The sequence below is a fragment of the Peromyscus leucopus genome, chromosome 17, assembly GCF_004664715.2.
Source record: "Peromyscus leucopus breed LL Stock chromosome 17, UCI_PerLeu_2.1, whole genome shotgun sequence".
NCBI lineage: Eukaryota > Metazoa > Chordata > Mammalia > Rodentia > Cricetidae > Peromyscus > Peromyscus leucopus.
In genome coordinates, this window is record NC_051077.1 from 1,906,582 (window position 1) to 1,924,700 (window position 18,119).

An 18,119-nucleotide genomic window follows, 5' to 3' on the forward strand; every position below is an offset into this window, starting at 1 on the left:
ACACACATATACTACACACTACACACATTACATACACATTACACACTACATACACTATACACACAATACACACCACGCACACACCACACACACATAAACACACATAAAAATAAAAATATCATAAAAAGAAGCATTCCCCCACAGTTAAGGCTGACAACAGTAATAATCTATAGGTGCAAACATAAATGTTTGACAAGTACATTTCATTCATTGATCAGAACAATAGCAATAACTTCCCCATTGGGATCTATGACTTGCACCTATCTATCTATATATGATATGATATATATCTAGAGCATCTATATCTACTCTATATCTATCTATCTATCTGTCTGTCTGTCTATCTATCATCTATCTGTCTATCTATCTAACATCTATCTATCTATCTATCTATCTATCTATCTATCTATCTATCTATCCATCTATCTATCTACCTACCTATCATATCTGGCCTTACGGTATCAAACATGGGTTCCCTCCTGTGAACGGGCCTTACAAACATTTGGGAAATAGTTGGTCACACCATTACTGTTACGCCACTGCTGTACCGGGAGGCACACCTTGCCTGGCGTGCAGTTAGCAGGAGCATTGGCAACAATTCTCTCCCAGCAGCCAGTGTAGTGCTTTTTTTGTCAGTATGAACACTAGCCAATGAGCAAGGAGCTTTTCGGCTTAGCCCAGCCCCAGTTCTCCATGTCATGTGACCAAAGCATGCACGCAGATGTCCTCAACAATATAGACTTACCATGTGATGGCAATGGCGATAGCCTGGGTTGTGTGGGTGGCCGAGAGGAACACAGCCCAGCCTTGTTACCTGGGTTTTCACTTCATAATATTATGGCTTCTGATTTTCCATCCATTCAGCATGGCGTCATTGACTGTGCATGCACACGCATGTGCATGTGAGGAGTCTGTATGCCTGCGGAGGTCAGAGGTCAATGTCTGGTATCTTCTTCAATTGCTTCCCATCTTTTTTGAGACAAGGTCTTTCACAGAACTTGGACCTCCTTAATGAGTTGGCTGAGCAGCAAGACCTGAAGGGACTCCTCTCTCTCCTCAGTGCTGGGATTGCAGATGTGTGGGAGCATCTGGCTTTAGTGTGGGTGCCAGGGACCAAACTCGGCCACTCGCGCCTGCACGCCGAACACTTTTCCTACTGAGCCATCTCCCTAGCACCTCATGTTGGCACTGCACTTCTGGAACATCCCCAAACCTGCCAGGCACTGCAGGGTTAGCAGAGATCCTTTGCGGAACGAAGCAGACAGATTTCCCATCTCTCAATGTCCAATCCATGCAAGTGCCGATTGGTCTTGGAATTCATTGGTTACAGGGATATCGAAAACAAGTAGCAAAATCAGATGCAGATTTAGTGATTCTCTGTGATCCACAGTCACTCGTCACAGTTCTGTTGGTCTCTGTGTGGGTATCAGCTGTCATGTGACTTTCCTTGGGGACTCTATTTCTCTATAAACTAGATAGACAAGAATCTATATAAGCCAAACATGCTGAGATAAACCCATGGCAGCCCCTCGCTGGGGATACTTACAGAAGCATGTGACTCAAAGATGGCTGCGTCACCACAAGGTCCACCCCAGTAATGCAAGGCCATGTCTCCTTTAGACACCAGGGTGCCCCTAAGGTACAACCTTGGTCTGAAGCTCATGGGCTTACTTTCCAGTGAACCCTCTGCAGAGAGAGTGAACACCCCAGAGTGGCCCATAGCTTCCTGGAAAGAGGCTCTTGGGTGGAGAAGGGCCCAGGGTTCGTGTGGGGGAAGAGCCCCTGGCTGATAGTGCCCAGTGTCAGGATGGACCTGGGCCCAAGAGAGGCCAGGGTGATTGGGATGGCAATTATGGCCAGGAGCTAGGTAGGCATGTTCCCTGAGGTCAACCTGTATGGAGAGCAGGCATCCCTGGTCAATGCAGATGTTGGTGTCCACACCTGCTCTGCGAACAGAAGTGAGCTGGTCATAGCAGCAGCCCTGTGCAGGGCAGAGGCAGACCCAGGCAGCCAGTCCCACCATCTTTCTGCAGGCCCCAGATCTGAGCAGATGGCCGCCTCCTCTAAGGACTCATACCCGGGGAGGTAGAGCCACTATCTGTGGGTCTGAGCGGAGCCCTCCAGCTGACCTGAGATGCCTTGGGACTTTTCATCTACTTAGAAGTCTGGGAATCCAAAGAAAAACTGCAAGTGTTGAATCCCAGTGGAGTCAGGTTGACACCAAGGGAGGGTTATGGTGAGGTTCTCTGCACATAGCTGTGATGGGGGCTGGAGACAAGTGGAATAGACTGGCCTGGGGTGTTCCAGAAACCCGGGCTCTTTCTGTCTACGGCTTCTTTCTCATATTGGGTCTAATGTAAGTAGCATAGCATCATTGTAGACAATCTGGAAAGAATTTACATGCAAGAAAGTGACCACTGTCCTCATGCCATGGGCACCCACCTCTGCCTCTAGAGTGCTGGGATTAAAGGTACCATTGCCTGGCTACCCCGTTTATTTTTCATATTAGATTGTAATTACTTTTTATCTCTTTGTCTGAGAACTAGCTCCAGTTTTTTTTTTTTTTAAAGATTTATTTATTTTGTATACAATGTTCTGCCTGCACACCAGAAGAGGGCACCAGATCTCATTATAGGTGGTTGTGAGCCACCATGTGGTTGCTGGGAATAGAACTCAGGACCTCTGGAAGAGCAGCCAGTGCTCTTAACCACTGAGCCATCTCTCCAGTAGCTCCAGTTTTTTAGGGGCGCTGGTGAGGGTGGGTTGGTGCCTATCCTAAAGCTTGTGCATCACTGCTGGGTTATTGGTGATGGGAATTCCTTTCACGGTAACCTGATGCTGGTGTAGACAGGTGTGTGCTCCACACCATTCCAGAACTCCACCAAATGCCTGACTGTATGTTCCCATGATGCAGCTGGTGACGTCCATCACAGCGTGAGACTTTCTCCATCACCTCAGCTCCCTTCTGCCTCAGAGAGGATTCAGAAGACCAATATGGAAGGGCCCTGTGAGGGACACAGGCCCTGGGGAATCCCTACCCCAGATAAGATTCTCAAAGGCTTCTGTTGCTATGGGAACAGTCCTGCTGACTGCCAGGATGCTGGGTCTGGAACCTGGTCCACAGTGTGTTGTGCCTCTGGGTGAAGGATGCCCAGAGAATAGGACTCTGTCTGGTCCCTCTGCTCTCTGGGATCACTAGGGAAGGGGCAGTGGTGGACTCTCGGGTGTCGGTGGGAGGGCATGTCCCTGTCAGGACATCCTCCCTCCTTCCCTGTCATTCGGAGCCACAGTCCATGGTATAGACACATTAAATCTAGAACCAAACTTTCTTCTTCAGTGGAAAACTGAATACTTTTTAAATTAAACTTTTTGGCTAGCATACAAAGAAATGAGCTTCATTGCGAGGGTTTCATGGAGAGACATCGTATGCTTTGCTCTTATGTGCCCATCCCTGTCCCCTCCGGGGCCTCGTCCCACTCTTTCTGGTCTGCCTCTTCTTCTGCTGTCATGTGACATACGCTCCTTTACCCTCTCTTGTCTCTCCTCCCTGTTTAGATCTCTCTCTACCCTCATAGTCCTTTTTACATTCCTGTCAATCTGTCTGTCTGCCTGCCTAGGATTGATCTGTCTGTCTGTTGGTTTATTATCTATCTATCTATCTATCTATCTATCTATCTATCTATCTATCTATCTATCTATCATCTCTATCTATCTATCATCTATCTATCTATTTATCTATCTATCTATCTATCTGTCTGTCTGTCTGTCTGTCTGTCTGTCTATCTATCTATCTATCTATCTATCTATCTATCTATCTATCTATCATCTCTATCTATCTATCTATCATCTATCTATCTATCTATCATCTCTATCTATCTATCTATCATCTATCTATCTATCTATCAATCAATCAATCAATCAATCAATCTATCTATCTCTATTGCTCTATCTAAACACACTTATACACAATAAACATTTGAGTCAATTTTTATAACATGAAGTTTCTCATCTGGCCACCAGATGTCAGCATAATCCCTCTTAAAATAAATGTGCACTAGGGACCAGTGATGGTGGAAGTTCTGACTAGGGCTTGGCCTCACAGGAGGCAGGAAGAGGCTGGCGCTCCTGTGCACCCTGCCCCTGGGTTCTGGGAAGCTCTCAGGAGTTCCTCAGCTCACCTGTCTTCCACCTGGGCTGAGCTCTGGTCACCTGTGACGCTGGCGCTGAGCAGAAGCAACTGTGAGGGCGAGGACCGAAGCAGGAACCTGCTTCTCCTGACCCGTGCATCTTCTCCACTGCCGTCCATCCCCTGCTTCCACAGACACGAGGAGCCCCCACATCTGCCACAGCCGTGGTCCACCTTGTCCACCTTAGACTAGAGGCAGGTGGGGGGTGTGTGTGCTGTGGAATCGGCATGGGGTCCCTGCTTGGGTCACCTGTACAGTGTGGGAATGCTGGGAGTGGACTGAGGGAGGAAGGGGGCCTCCCAGGCAACCCCCACATTCCTGTTTGGCCATCCTCCATGATGTGTGGTTCTAGATTGTTCTCTGTGTCTGTCAGAACATTACCAGACAGCTTAATCAGGTCCCTCCCTCAGAGCAGCGAGTCCTCCCACTCCAACAATGTCGTGTAAGTACCCACAAGACTGGCCCGGTCCTAGACCACTACCAAAGGGTGGGCTGAGCCGTTCCAGCCCTGGGGTGGGGAGGGCAGCTGGGTGACCAAATGGCCAGGGCTTGAAATGGTTTCAAGGCCTGGCCTGCTGGCTGATGGGTCACCTTGGGAAGTCTGTCAGTGGTTTCCTTTCTGTCTCCAGAGCAGCTGCGGCTGGGACTGAGCAGGAAGTTGTCCGTTTGAGTGGGAGAAGGGGAGGGTGTGGGGGAGTCCAAACAGAGGTGAACCTGGGGGCGGTCACGCGGCAGCTGTCGGCCGCCGGCCTGGCTCCTCTGAGGATGCTCGGGCGCCTCTCGGACCCTTGCTCTCTTTGGACATACGACCCTCCTAGATAGAACCCAGTTACCTAACTTTCTTTACAGGGACAGGGACCAGCCTTGTGAGCAGCGAGCTGGCTCTGAACTTGAGGCTTCAGGGGATGTAGGAGCAGGAGGGATTGATCTGGGTCGCAGAGCATGTTTTAGGGACAGACACCCCACCCTTAGGTCCGGGATCCACCTATGGTGTTTACTATGGAGCCCCAGGGGCCATCTGCCCGGCCTGTCTACAGCCCCCTTCTAACGGAACAGTGGCAGAGAGGCCCAGGGAAGCGGCCTCCTTGTCGCCTAGAGCTTGTGAAAGGAGCTCTCTGATCTGAATGCCAAATCAAAACCTGAAATAGCACCTGAGCCGAGGATGAGGTATTTTAGGAATAATATAATCACACCAAAAAAAAAAAAAAATCCAAATGCATTTTCTCTCTTGCCTCTCTTCTTAGCTTCACTGCTTCAGACTCACGGGGTGTTTAGGTGTGTTTTGATTTATTTATTTTTTGTCATGATTTTGAGGAAAGGAAATCTTTACATTAAAATCTCAGTCAGTGTCTTTTCTCCTCCTTTGGTGACAATGAGGTGCTGTCCTTTGGGAAGAGAGAGCTCTTTCCTTCCAGCTCCAGGTGAGGACTACAACATCAAAGACGCCATCAGATCGTCCACTGGGAGTCTGGGCCTAAGCTGGGGTGGGACAGGAAGCTGGGCTGGGTGACTGTGAGCAGCGGTGTTGGGGTGGCTACCCCAGGCCTGGGTTAACAGGGGCCATGGTACCTTAGGAAGGGAGTTTGTGGGAAGACACCAGAGATAGTCTGCCAGGATGACCCCAAAGTCTGTCAGAGCTGGACGGTGCCGGTGGAAGATGTGTGGAGTAAGAAGGTGGGCTGGGCCTTTTCTCTCTGAAAAGGTGAAGTTTCCAGAACCTTCTCTCAGGTCTTATTGTTTCTTGCTTATTTGCCATTCACAGGAACATGCATGTCTCTCAGGCTTCATAGATGACTGGGCTCCCAGAAAACTGAGAGCTTTTCTCTCTGGGGTGTGGGATGCTTGAATGCTGACAACTCAGAATTTTATGAACAGGCTGAATTTAGGTATAGTGGAAAAACAAGGCCTCAAACACCTCCTGATCATTTCCTGGAAACCCATCTTCCCTGTTCTTGTGAATTTTCCATGATGAATATTCATTTTCATTTATCAAAAATTCAATGTTACACATAAGTAGAACTATCAGAGTAAAAGCTTCGTTCCTCCTTGGGAGACCTGTCTTTGGTGGCATCTTGGGGACTGTGCTCTATGCACATATTCCCTGACTTCAGAAACAGCAAACTTGTAAATGTTTTTAAAATACAGTAACAAACAAACAAACAACAACAACAACAAAAAACTAAGTGAAATCAGCATGTAGTCACTTCATTTTCACGGGACGTGGACCATGGCAGTTTCCTGCTAAAGGACCACACTTCCCAGCTTCCCTCATGGACGACGGAAGTCATTTCTGTCCATCTCTTGCTCCTAGAAGAGGCTGCATTCCGTCCTCCCCTATAGGCATTTTGGCTATTGCGGGTGACAAGATGCTTTCTATTTGTGATTAATCATGGTCCTGCCTAATGTCAGACCAAGGCTCTCTTTATGTTCATTTCTCTCTCTCCATAGCTGCTTTTTAAAGATATAATCTAACACATGGTGCCAAACCCGGGATGGGAGGTCTTGGCCTACTTACTAATGGCGCAAACCCGCCCATGGGCCAACCTCTGTGGCTCTCGTGGTTCCCCAGCCCAGCAGGACCACTCATTTCTCCCAGGAAGTCCTTCTCTTTCCGCCCTCCCGTTCTCCCTCACCTGACTGCCCTGATACAGCCCTCAACCAGAACACTCACGCAAACCAGCAAAACACTGCAACAAGGCAATCTGCTGGACCGAAAATAGGAGGTGCTCTAGTTAGCCTTGGGGGGCTCACTGGAACTTTCCTAAGGCCTGCTTGGTCAAAGGCATTGGCAACTTTTCACTGGCCATGAGACCACTCAGCTGAACGTTCTGACAGCTACCCCTGTGGCTCCTCAACCCTGGGATGATGTAGGCAGGTGATGCCCCCTTATGTTCCAGGTGCATTTTTATTTTTGGTCATTTCTGCATGGAGAGAACATTCAACACAATTGCACATTGACCCTGTCTGTGCCCTGGTCCTGGGTCCAGCCATGGGTTCCAAATTTTATGTACTAAAAGACATTCCTTTGCTCTGTTTGAGGGCTAATTTAATGGAGCTCAAATTTAGGAGAATTGGAACTGGTGACTCTCCTTTGCTTTTCAGGGCAAGTCTGGACACAATACACATTGGACAAATGGCCAAATTTGGAACTTTTGATTTCTAATACTTCAATTAATTTAGGTAACTCCATAAGACAGAATGACAATGTAATCCAAGGCTCCTTACCCCATAATACTCACAGGTCACTTTATTCTTTCTCAAGGTTCTGCCTTACAACCACACCCAGAGCCAGGATGTCCACCATGTCTGGGGGTCTCCAAACCTGCATCTTCATAGAACTTGTTACGTGAGTTCCAGGGCAGCCAGGGCTGTTACACAGAGAAACCCTGTCTTGAAAAACAACAACAACAATAAAAAACAAAAAATAAAACAAAACCACCCCCCCCCCAAAAAAAAGGAAGAAAGAAAAGAAAGGACTTATCATGGGACTTCTCTGGCATATTGGTTAAGGTGACCACATGGTATTAATCAACCAAAACAGTACGGAAGCTGGGCGGTGGTGGTGGACATCTTTAATCCCAGCACTCAGGAGGCAGAGGCAGGTGGATCTCTGTGAGTTCAAGGCCAGCCTGGGCTACAGAGCGAGCTCCAGGAAAGGCACAAAGCTACACAGAGAAACCCTGTCTCGGAAAACAAAAACAAAACAAACAACAATGACAACAAGAAAACAGTACCCATAAAACAACTGGATCTCCTCAGCTCTCGGCTCAACATCGAATGTCCCCCTTTTTTAGACTAAGGAGGCAACAGCAGGCTTCCGAGATGCTGTGTTTTGAAACTGAGTCATATAAAAAGCTGGTATTTTGTAAAAGTATATTTATAAAAGGATCAGGAAAATGAGGTTCCCAGTCTCTCTCTGAAGTGTATTTATGGTTTAAATTTTATTTTGATACTGAAGACTCTTTAATTCAAGAATTATAGTTTTTTTTAAGGCCCAAACTTGACAGGAATAAACTAAGCTTAATGCTTATTGAATGTAAAGCAATATTATAAATCAGGTGTATTTTTTTTAAAAAAAATTGGTTATGAAAATTGAATGCGCCGGGCAGTGGTGGCACACGCCTTTAATCCCAGCACTCGGGAGGCAGAGCCAGGCGGATCTCTGTGAGTTCAAGGCCAGCCTGGGCTACCAAGTGAGCTCCAGGAAAGGCGCAAAGCTACGCAGAGAAACCCTGTCTCGAAAAAACCAAAAAAAAAAAAAAAAAAAAAAAAAAAAGAAAATTGAATGCTTCAGTAAAATGGATTAAATTTACAATAGACTTGCATGGCAGGCTCCTGTAGTTCCCTTGGGTGGAGCACCATCCCACCAGGGCACCATCACACCATCCCACATGCCAGCCTCATGACAGGTCAAGGGTGCATGGGAAACAAGACCAGCACTACCTGATGCTTCTGCCTCCACCTGGGTAGGCTTGACCAGTCCTGGCCTTGTAGCCCAAACCAATATGTTCTTCTTATCTAAAGGTGAATTATCCCTTGTGTTTCACGTGACAGGGGGATGGATTCTAACGGAGGGTCTCAGAGTCTGCACCTACATCCTAAATGTCTTGAACAGCAGAGAGGCAATTACTCTGCCCGCGGTGTCTCCCAAACTAGCACAGGAGGATGTTGTGAACAGGGAACCTTGTCCAGAAGCCTATCACCCAACTGGAATGGGACAGCATGCTAGCTCAACTGGTCACGCCCTTTACCCCGGCATTCAGTCCCTCTTAGCAGAAGCTAATTTCATGTCTATACCCTAACCACCCATGTTCCCTCCTTAAAGGAAGGTGCCAGATACTCTGTCATCAAACTCACAGCTTTGGGAAGTTATTCAGACTATACAAGTGGTGTCTTTGACAGTTGGTTCTGTATCTGTAAAGTCAACAAATGATTCTATATCCCAAGCCCTCCGATTCTTCAGGACTTAGATGAAGGAGATTCTCTCTGGTCTGGGTTCACCTGCGGTGCTTTGAGCATATAATCAAGTCCCTACCCGGGTAGAGAGCTCTGGGGCCAGTGTCGCACTCACCTTGAAGCCCACAAGGAGCACACAGGCTTTGGCTTGTGGATGCTTTCTAAGAAACCCCAGAAGTTAAAAGCTCATTTAATTTGGTTATCTTGCCTTACAAGTTATTCTTCTAAACAGCCAATCTAATTTTTAAATAACCTGATGTTAAGAAACATGATTGCTGCTGTCTGTATGTGATGGCCTAGAGATTTGTATCAGCGGGAGAAAGAGCTGGCTTCAGCCGTCTTTGTTAATTCGATGTTGTAAATTATTTACTACAGATTTGATATGACTGGGTGCTTTCATCTTTCATTTGTTGGTTGAGTGTATGGAATGAACATGTGGAGATTTGTAAAAGGTTTTGTTGCTAGCGTTCATTTTAGACAACTCTGCGAAGTGAGTCATTTACTCCTGACACAGCAGTCACTGACTCGGGTAGTTTACTTACTTAGGATGTTCTAGAGTATTCTAGAGACGTACCTGTTGAGGAGAAAGCAAGGCAGTCATTGTCTCTAGGAGTGTACTTTTAAATTGCAAATTGAAAATCAGTTCTTTTTGGGCACCACAACTTAGAGTTAAATCATCTCTTTACACAGCCTGACAATATAAGATACATTTACTATATAATCTTGGAATATAGGTATAACAGTTTGATGTTAACTAAATAATTATTGTCATGTTGTCAAATACAAGATATGGCCATTTAAGGTAGTGGTCCCAATTAAAAAAATTACCTTATCAAATTATTTCTAAACAAACTGTTTTTGTTCATTAAATAATAGCTGGCATTGTTAATATTTAAAATAAATATACAAAGTTCATCGTTTGCAAAAGAAATATCACTTGGACCCCTTCTGTTTAGATTTGTTCCTCGGATGCTGACTTTGACTTCTTTTACAAAACTTCCAGGTGCTTGTCCTTACGCAGGGGTCTGATGTAAAACAGCTAACTACAGTGACCTTATCCTTCTACAGAACTCTGGTCATGGTCCAGCCAGTTGTACAATTGCAGTTAACCTTATGTTAACTCTATATTTAACCCTATGTTATATTGACCCATGTTAATCTTGATGTTAAAGTTTTCTTCATGTAGCCTTGTTGTACACAAAGTTGTACAGTTACTACCTCCTGTCTTATGTTCTGGATCTTTGCCAGCTGTCAAATGTTTTCATGACTCCTTGGGTGGAACCTCCTTTGAGATAGTCTGATCCCTGCTCCCCTCAGTGCCCTTCTGCTAGCCTTGAAGCAGTTATCAGGAGATTGACACCCCCTGAAATCAGTGCAGGGGACCTATAAAGGAGACTAATGGGCCAAGGACCATTTAACTCATCCTTTTTCTTGCCACTCTGACCATGGAATTGGGACTCAGAACTGAAACATCTGGACTGAGCCTTCCTTGCATCAGTTCATCTCTCTGCCTCACCAGCTCAGATCAGCTTAACATCCTCAGGACCAGCTGGACCCCATGACTGCTGCAGTACTCCACAGGTAAAAGGGACTAGATGTGACTCCTGCTAAGGATGGGATCTGTGCCCACCCCGAACAATGCTGCTCCCAGGCCAACAAATCCTAACTGGTTTAAAATGGGACCTAGAGACAGAACTGGTTTTAAAGGAGTCTAAAGATTCCGGGACCAGACAAAAATTCCTTCTGATTCCCTCCGGCCCTGGCTCCTCCCCTGGATCACTTTCTCTCCTTATTATCCCCACACTTATGTTTTTACCCTGTCTTTAAATGTCTTACTTACCGAACTTCATCCTGTACCAAACAAAATGTTCCACACAAGCTCTCACCCTACAACAGCTCCATGTGTTCCCCGTACATCATCCAAAAGACCTTTTAGATGCTGTTGGAGAACTCTGGCAAAAGGGGCCCTTCATCGTATCCACCCGGGCGACACCATTCTTTACATCAGTCCTCTATTTTCTCCTGTCCCCTCCTTCGGTGCTCTGTGGTTCCTGCCACTTCTGCTGGCTCATGTTGGTGCAGCAGTCCGGGCGGCGGACCTGGTCCCCGTCACCCCGAATCAACTCTACGCCTGCCCTCTCCCACCTCAGCTCCTCCCATCCCTCAGCCTTCCCAGAAAAGCTCTCAGTTTTACTCTGTAACCACGTCAGCTGCTTCCAGCCCTCTAAGAATCACTTTCCAAGTCTCTTCAGGAGTACAGGATGGCAATGGCCTGATCCACTGCAGCCAATCACGTTAAGACTCTGACCTGCTGCATGACCAGAGGAACGTCTCTTCACTGTACCCACATCTACCCCTTCTGACAAAGAACATCCTCAGTAGAAAACAGTTATTACCACCCCACCCTGCATTTTTACATCCCCTCAGAGTCAGGAATGACTAAAAGACTACGCTTCTCAGCTTCCCTTGTAGAGTAAGGAAGTCATTTCCACCCCCTAGGAAGCTGTGTTCGTTCCATCTAGGCATTTTAGCCCTCTGTACACATGGCTGACAAAATGCTCCCTCGCCATGAGTAAACACGGTCCTGCCTGAGGTCAGGCCAAGCCTCTCTTTCTGTCTCCTGTCTCTACAGTTGCTTTTTAAAAATAATGTAACGGATCAAAGCCATGGAACCAAGCTCGCTGCAAATGTTGGCGATTGTGTGACCTCACAGGGCCACATGCAGGGACACACTTGAGATAGAGGCAGCTGCTGGTACTCGTGGAAGCATGGGTGTGCACAGCGGCAGGACTGCAGAGCGGCTGGGACTCTGTAGACTGCTGGCCTGGCATATGTGAAGCCCTGGGTTTTATCCTGGCACCACAGAAAGCTGGTGTATGGCACGTGCCTGTAATCCCAGTCCTGGAAAGTTCAAGGCCAGGCTGGTGAGACGGTTCAGTGAGGAAAGACACTTGCTGCCGAGCCTGATGATCTCCCAGGATGCAGTTCTCACATGCTGGAAGAAGAACCCCGATTCATACAAGCTGCCCTTTGACCCACCACGTGTGCTAGGGCACGTGTGTCCCTTCCAATAAATACAATTTTTAAACGTAAAATAAAGCCACCAAAAAAGAAATTCAAGGTCACTCTTGGTGATGTAGAATGCTTGAGACTAGCCTGGGCTGCATGAGACCCTTCCTCAAAGGCAGCTGCATGAAGGTGACAGCAGGCAGGTGTCGACTCATAGGTGACGGATGAATAAACCGCCTGTGGGAACCCGCACAGCAGATACTGCGTTGCCACACAAAGGAACGAAATACCACGTGAACAAATGGAGAAAACGCTACATGCAACCAGAGAAGCCGCTCTCGGGAAGCTGTGTGCCATATCGCTGTGGACAGGAAATTCCCTGAGCCGGGAAGCCTGCAGAGCCTGGAAGTAGGCTCCTGGCTGCTCAGGGCTGGAGGGCGAGATGGCAGCAGTCACGGTTAGTGAGCAGGCATGGACGTTCTCTGGTGATCACAAAATACTCTAAAACTGACAGCGGTGATGGTCATCCATATCTGTGAAGACACTGAACACACCACTACAAACTAAAATATGGAAAACTTAAAACTATTTCTGATAAAAATATTAAATTGTGTATTTTAAATGGGCAGATTGAGGGCATGTGAATTTTATTCCAACAACAGCCAGTGCTCTAAAAGAAATGCAAAACTGCAGATTGGAGAACGTGAAGGGGCGTCATGGACCAGGGAATCCGTGCCCCTGAGCGAGGCATGAAGGCATCCCAGAGCCAAGAGTTTTCACCCCACATAGTGAAAACACCCAGCAGCTGTGGTAGCACAGTAAGCATTTTAAAGGTATGGTTGAAATCTTGGGGCAGAAAGGGAAACAGAGGCACAGACTGTAACCTCACAGGGTTGTCTGTGAACTGGTGGCTATTTCGGCAGTCCTGGGGGGTGGTAGTGGGCATGGCCGGGCATTGCTAGTCTTCTGGCCTCGTTGATCTAGACAGCTGTGCCGTGATGTCCCCCATCTAAACAAGGGGTCCCTCTTCCATGTGCTTGAGGTTACATATCCCTCATACTGCTGCTTCGTTCACACCCCTAAGCCAGAAAGCTTGCTAAAGGCTGTTCTTGGTAAAAGGGCATTCTAGAGACGATCTGTCCACTGGTCCAGAGGGAAGGAAGTGAGACTGTTGGCCGGAAGCCCAGGGTGGCATCCTCGCCCAGCTCTGACCCAAGGCTGCTTTGAGTTATGCGGTCAGCAGAGTCCAGGGGCCCTAGCTGAGGAGTGATGTCATCACCACCGGGTGGCTCCCTCGCTAAACACAGCGGGTGAGGTCCCTTCCCTGTGGTCCCTACCCTGTGCGGGGCTTGTGCTTCACAGACTTCCCACGGACTGAACCCAGCTGAAGATGAACACGCAGTCTCAAATCACAAAACCCACGAGGGGCGGACTCCCCGGGGGCAATGGTCCCTGTGGTGTCCAACGGGAGGGCAACGTGGGATGTCATGAAGAGGCACGAGAGAGGTGCCTGAGGAGAAGCTGCTGTGTGTGCAGCCATGAGAGGCTCCGCGCAAGGGTAGGGAGACTTGAGGGGCAAAGGGACCGTCCGCTAGTGAAAACAGTTCAGAGAGTGAAGGAGCATGAAGATCACGGTAAATTGAGACGATGGCCTAGCAGAGGAAGGCAGGAAGGCTGGAATGTGTCAATCAACTCCGAAGTCCTTGTTCTCTCCTGGAGGCACCACTTGAAGCTCAGGAGGTCAGTGGTGGCCTGAGCACGGCCTGCCTGTTCCATGCTTCTGGGCTTCGAGATAATCCCAGAGGGACATTCACAGGGCACTGTCAAGTGTCTCAGGACTTCAAGCTCATGTCTGTTAAAGGCTAGGAAGCCTGCCTTGAGGACTTAACTCTCTGGCCAGGTGCCTAGGACACCTCAACACATTGTTCAATGGTTGATTCTTATTTCCGCCACAGGCAAGCACCAGCCTCTGCCCTCTGATGGGAGCAGAGCATGCACTGTGGAAATACTTCCCAGAAGAGAGAGCCTCCGCCACCACACATGAGATTTACTTATACTTTAGAAGTTGACAGATTTCCTTGACCAGTAGTTGCTTTTAGGGAATTTTTGTCAAAGAACACAATGCATGTATATACAGACAGAGTCAGTTCTCTGTGCACACCAGGCCTGCCTAACTCCTACATCCTTACCAGGGTCCTTTCTCTCCACCTCCTGTGCATTAGCAGAGCTTTGCTCCCCTTCCCTGGGTCCCATCCCCCCTCCCGCAACCCTGTCCATACAGCGTCATCCCTGAGGCTGGACCTTGACGGAGAAGCAATCACTGAGAGCCGATTTGCATTGGAATAGAGCTGTCAGGGAGACGAACCCACTGAACCCACGAGTCTGTTTTCCAAGCCAGGCCACAGGGTGGAGGGTGTGCCAGGGACGTTAGAGGGGCTGGCCGCTCCTGGCCGGGGCACATAGAGCCTGTGTGAGTGCCCCTCCCACACAGACCCATGGTTCTGTCTGCACAGCTGCAGGGGAACAGAGATGTGTGAGTGACGGTGATACACACAGCCCTGGGAGATGAGCCCGCGCGATAGGGACGGTAAACACGGCGACAAGGGAGAGGCCTGGCTTGGCTCCTTCTAAGCAGGATCAGAAGACCCTCCTGCAGCTGAGCAAATATCCACTAGGCCCATGGTTAGCACCGAAACCCCAGGAGGAGCTAGGGTAAACATGGGGACGGCAATGAACACACGAGGCCACACAATAATCTAGGATTACTCCAGCACACCTGAATGGCAGCTCGAATTGGAGAAGGCCCCTGTGGGGAGCTGCTTTGAAACCTGTCCGAATTGGGTTCCAGACCCAGACTTGGGTACACATTAGCATCCGTGGGGGTGGACACAGGAAGTGAAGGGCTCTGTTGCACTAATATTGTCCAGGGGAGGTGTTAGTCAGCCTCAAACAATAAGGACTAAGAGGGCACTTTACAAATGACCGGAGGGGACTTAGTTTGGAAGCTCCCTTCACCATGGGACAGTCCTCATGGTGCAACCATCATGGTGCAGCCTCTGTGTTTCTAGCCTAAGCCTAGAATGCTATCTGAACTATTTTATGAGTGTGTGTGCACGCATGCATGCACACTGGCCTGCTTTGGAAGCCTAAGGTCCACACTGAGTATCTTTCTCTATTGCTCTCCACTTTAGCTTGGAGACAGGGGCCTTCACTGAACTTGGAGTTCACTGATTGGCAGTGCTGGCTGCCAATGGAAATCCACCTCTCTTTTCCTCCTCGGTTAGCCTTGAAATTACAGATGTGTGCTGCCATGCCCAGCTTTTCACATGGGCACTGAGGATCAAACTCGGGTCCTTATGCTCAAGCAGGAAGCACATTACACATGGAGGCATTTCCCCAGTCCCATTATATATCCCCACCTTGGTTTAGATATTGGGGATGCATTACAACATGCTTATTGTACATGTAGGCTATACCGAGAGCTCATGTAGCACGTTCTCATCACCAGGGCAGAGCCAATCAGAAGCCATTAATATCTTTATCGTGCCGGGTGGCTTGGAGCTTGTTCCCTTGTGACTGGGATACAACAGTGTGAATTCATTCAGCTCGGCTGGGGCTAACCCTGGCGCTGGGAGATGCTGCCTGCCTGCTTTGGGGTTTCACGATCCACAGGATTTTATAACGTGTCACAGACTCTCTCCCCACAAGCCAAACGGGCAGTGCTTCCCAGAGTGTCGCAGGAGGCTTATGGGAGGCCTGCAGAGACAGCTGAACCGTAATGTCAGAAACAAGGCAGGGTTCTGGCGGTGTTGGGAGCCTCAAGCTTTAGCATCTAAGGCTCAGACTCAGGTTCTTACCATGTAGCGTGCACACATACCAGAGGTGTGACCCAGAGCACCAGCTTTGGGCTCCTCAAGGAAAGCAGGAAAACGGGTGGCCACACCACAGTGGGGATGGAGGTGGAGCAGATGTTTTATAAAAGGTTGTCACAGCATTGTTACATGCCTCTTCTCAGCCTGTGAGATGGTGGGCACGCCCCCCACTCTGTTCTGGGCTGAGAGCTGAAGGAAGTGGGGGGGGGGTGTGGGCTTTGTCATGGGGCTTTGTCATGACTAGGCAGGTAGGCGTGAGGTTCCTGGGGCCAGGGCAGCGGGGGTGAGCCTTGGTGAGGGCTGTGTGGAGGAAGCCCAGTGCAGAAGACAGAGGGTTAAGAGAGAGACTTGCCTTGGCTGCACTGCAGGGCACCTGGAATGGGACCAGAGCAAGGCCATGGGTCTAAGTTAAGAGTGTCCTTCTCCCCCATACACCCAGAGAAGGAAGCCCTGGACCTCAGTGCTTTTGAGCATGGCATCTGGCCACGGGTCGATGTGGACCCTAACCAATATGATTGGAATCCTTATGGGAATGGAAATTGGACCTAAAAGCAGAGATGAGGAGTAGCTGAGGCCACAAGGGTCCAGGGAGAGAGTCGGACTTCCCCTTCCAGATGGAACCAAGCAATCCACTGCGGTCGTGGCCTCTGTCCCCCAGAGGAGACAGGATGACCTGTTTGCAGTCAAAGCAGTCCCAGTAAAACCACAGCGGAAGCTGGGACGTTCCCTGGCCCCCACAGTTAGTTTCAAGTAGTCAGGGCTTGGGGATCCCGGGTGGAAGAAGCCTCAGATTTGGAGGGGACTCCACATACAGTGTCCTCAGGGGCACATCCCACATGGAAAATGAGCTTCAGCCTTGCCCCGGCCACCCCAGGGCAGCATGCTGCTGAGGAAGAGTTCCTGAGGAGTGGTGTGTGCTCTCTGTCCACTCTGGGTCCCGGGAGCCTGGTACCACCTGCTTTTGTCGGTCAGCCTAGGCTACTTGGCAAGCTCCAGGCCAGTGAGAAACACTGGCTTAAATAGGAAGGTGGAAACTCCCGAGGAATGGCAGCCAAGGTTGCTCTCTGGCCAGCACGCACATCCATGTACACGGGCATCTGCACGCACACGTGTGTGCGTGTGTGTGTGTGTGTGTGTGTGTGTGTGTGTGTGTGTGTGTGTGTGTGTGCACAAATAAGCACATGCACATGAGTGCAAAACCAAACACAAGAAGTCGGGAATAACAGGTTCCGGCTGGGGTTTGCTTCTTTAAATTTTGTGATATGGCTGGTTTTGAAGGTTCTTGTACAATAAAAGAGAAAGAAGAGCACAAGTAATTTCCTTTCTTCCTTCCTCTCTTCCACCTGCCCTCCCTCCCTTCCTCCCCCCTCCCTCCCCCTCCCTCCCTCCCCCACGTCCCCTTTCTTCATGAGTTACTGCTATAGAGGGAAATCTACCTTTTAAGAACTACTTCTTGAGTTCGATGTGCCTAACTCTTCAACTTTTGCATTAATGTACATTTTTCTTTATATTTAATTTCACTGACAGCCAAATTGCACGCCCTTAATTAAATTAACACAAATTAGACTTGAAAGGAGTTGAGGAAGGAAAATTCAGGTTGTTTCTTAAAAGCTTTCTTACTGCTGAGGCATTCTGGAGAAAGAAAAAAAAAACCCTCCTCCTTAGAAATGACACCAATTAACCACACAGATGGCATCATGCTGCATGTCTTCCCTGAGTGGGGGTGAGGCCCCGAGGCTCTGGACCTTGTGACTTTAGAGCCAGGTGACAGGCATGGAAACGTATGATCATCAGTAAGAGAGAGGAGCCTGGGCCTGGGGTCCCAGGCGTCCCTGAGGCAGCCCTGTCTGCAAGCCCTTAGGAAATGGCCTAGACTTCAAGGGTGAGATTCAGATCTTACAGGGCCGGGGACTCAGATCTTATCACTTTTGCCTTCAAGCCCCTTGGTAAGATCCCTTTTCCTGCTGCACGACCTCTTCCACAGTGCCTTCCCCACCCCCACATGCCCCCCCACCCCACCCCCTGCTGCCCTGCAGCAGGTATCTGTGAGCAGAGCAGTCTCTCCAGAAAAGGGGTCTCTCCTCCGGCACCCTCC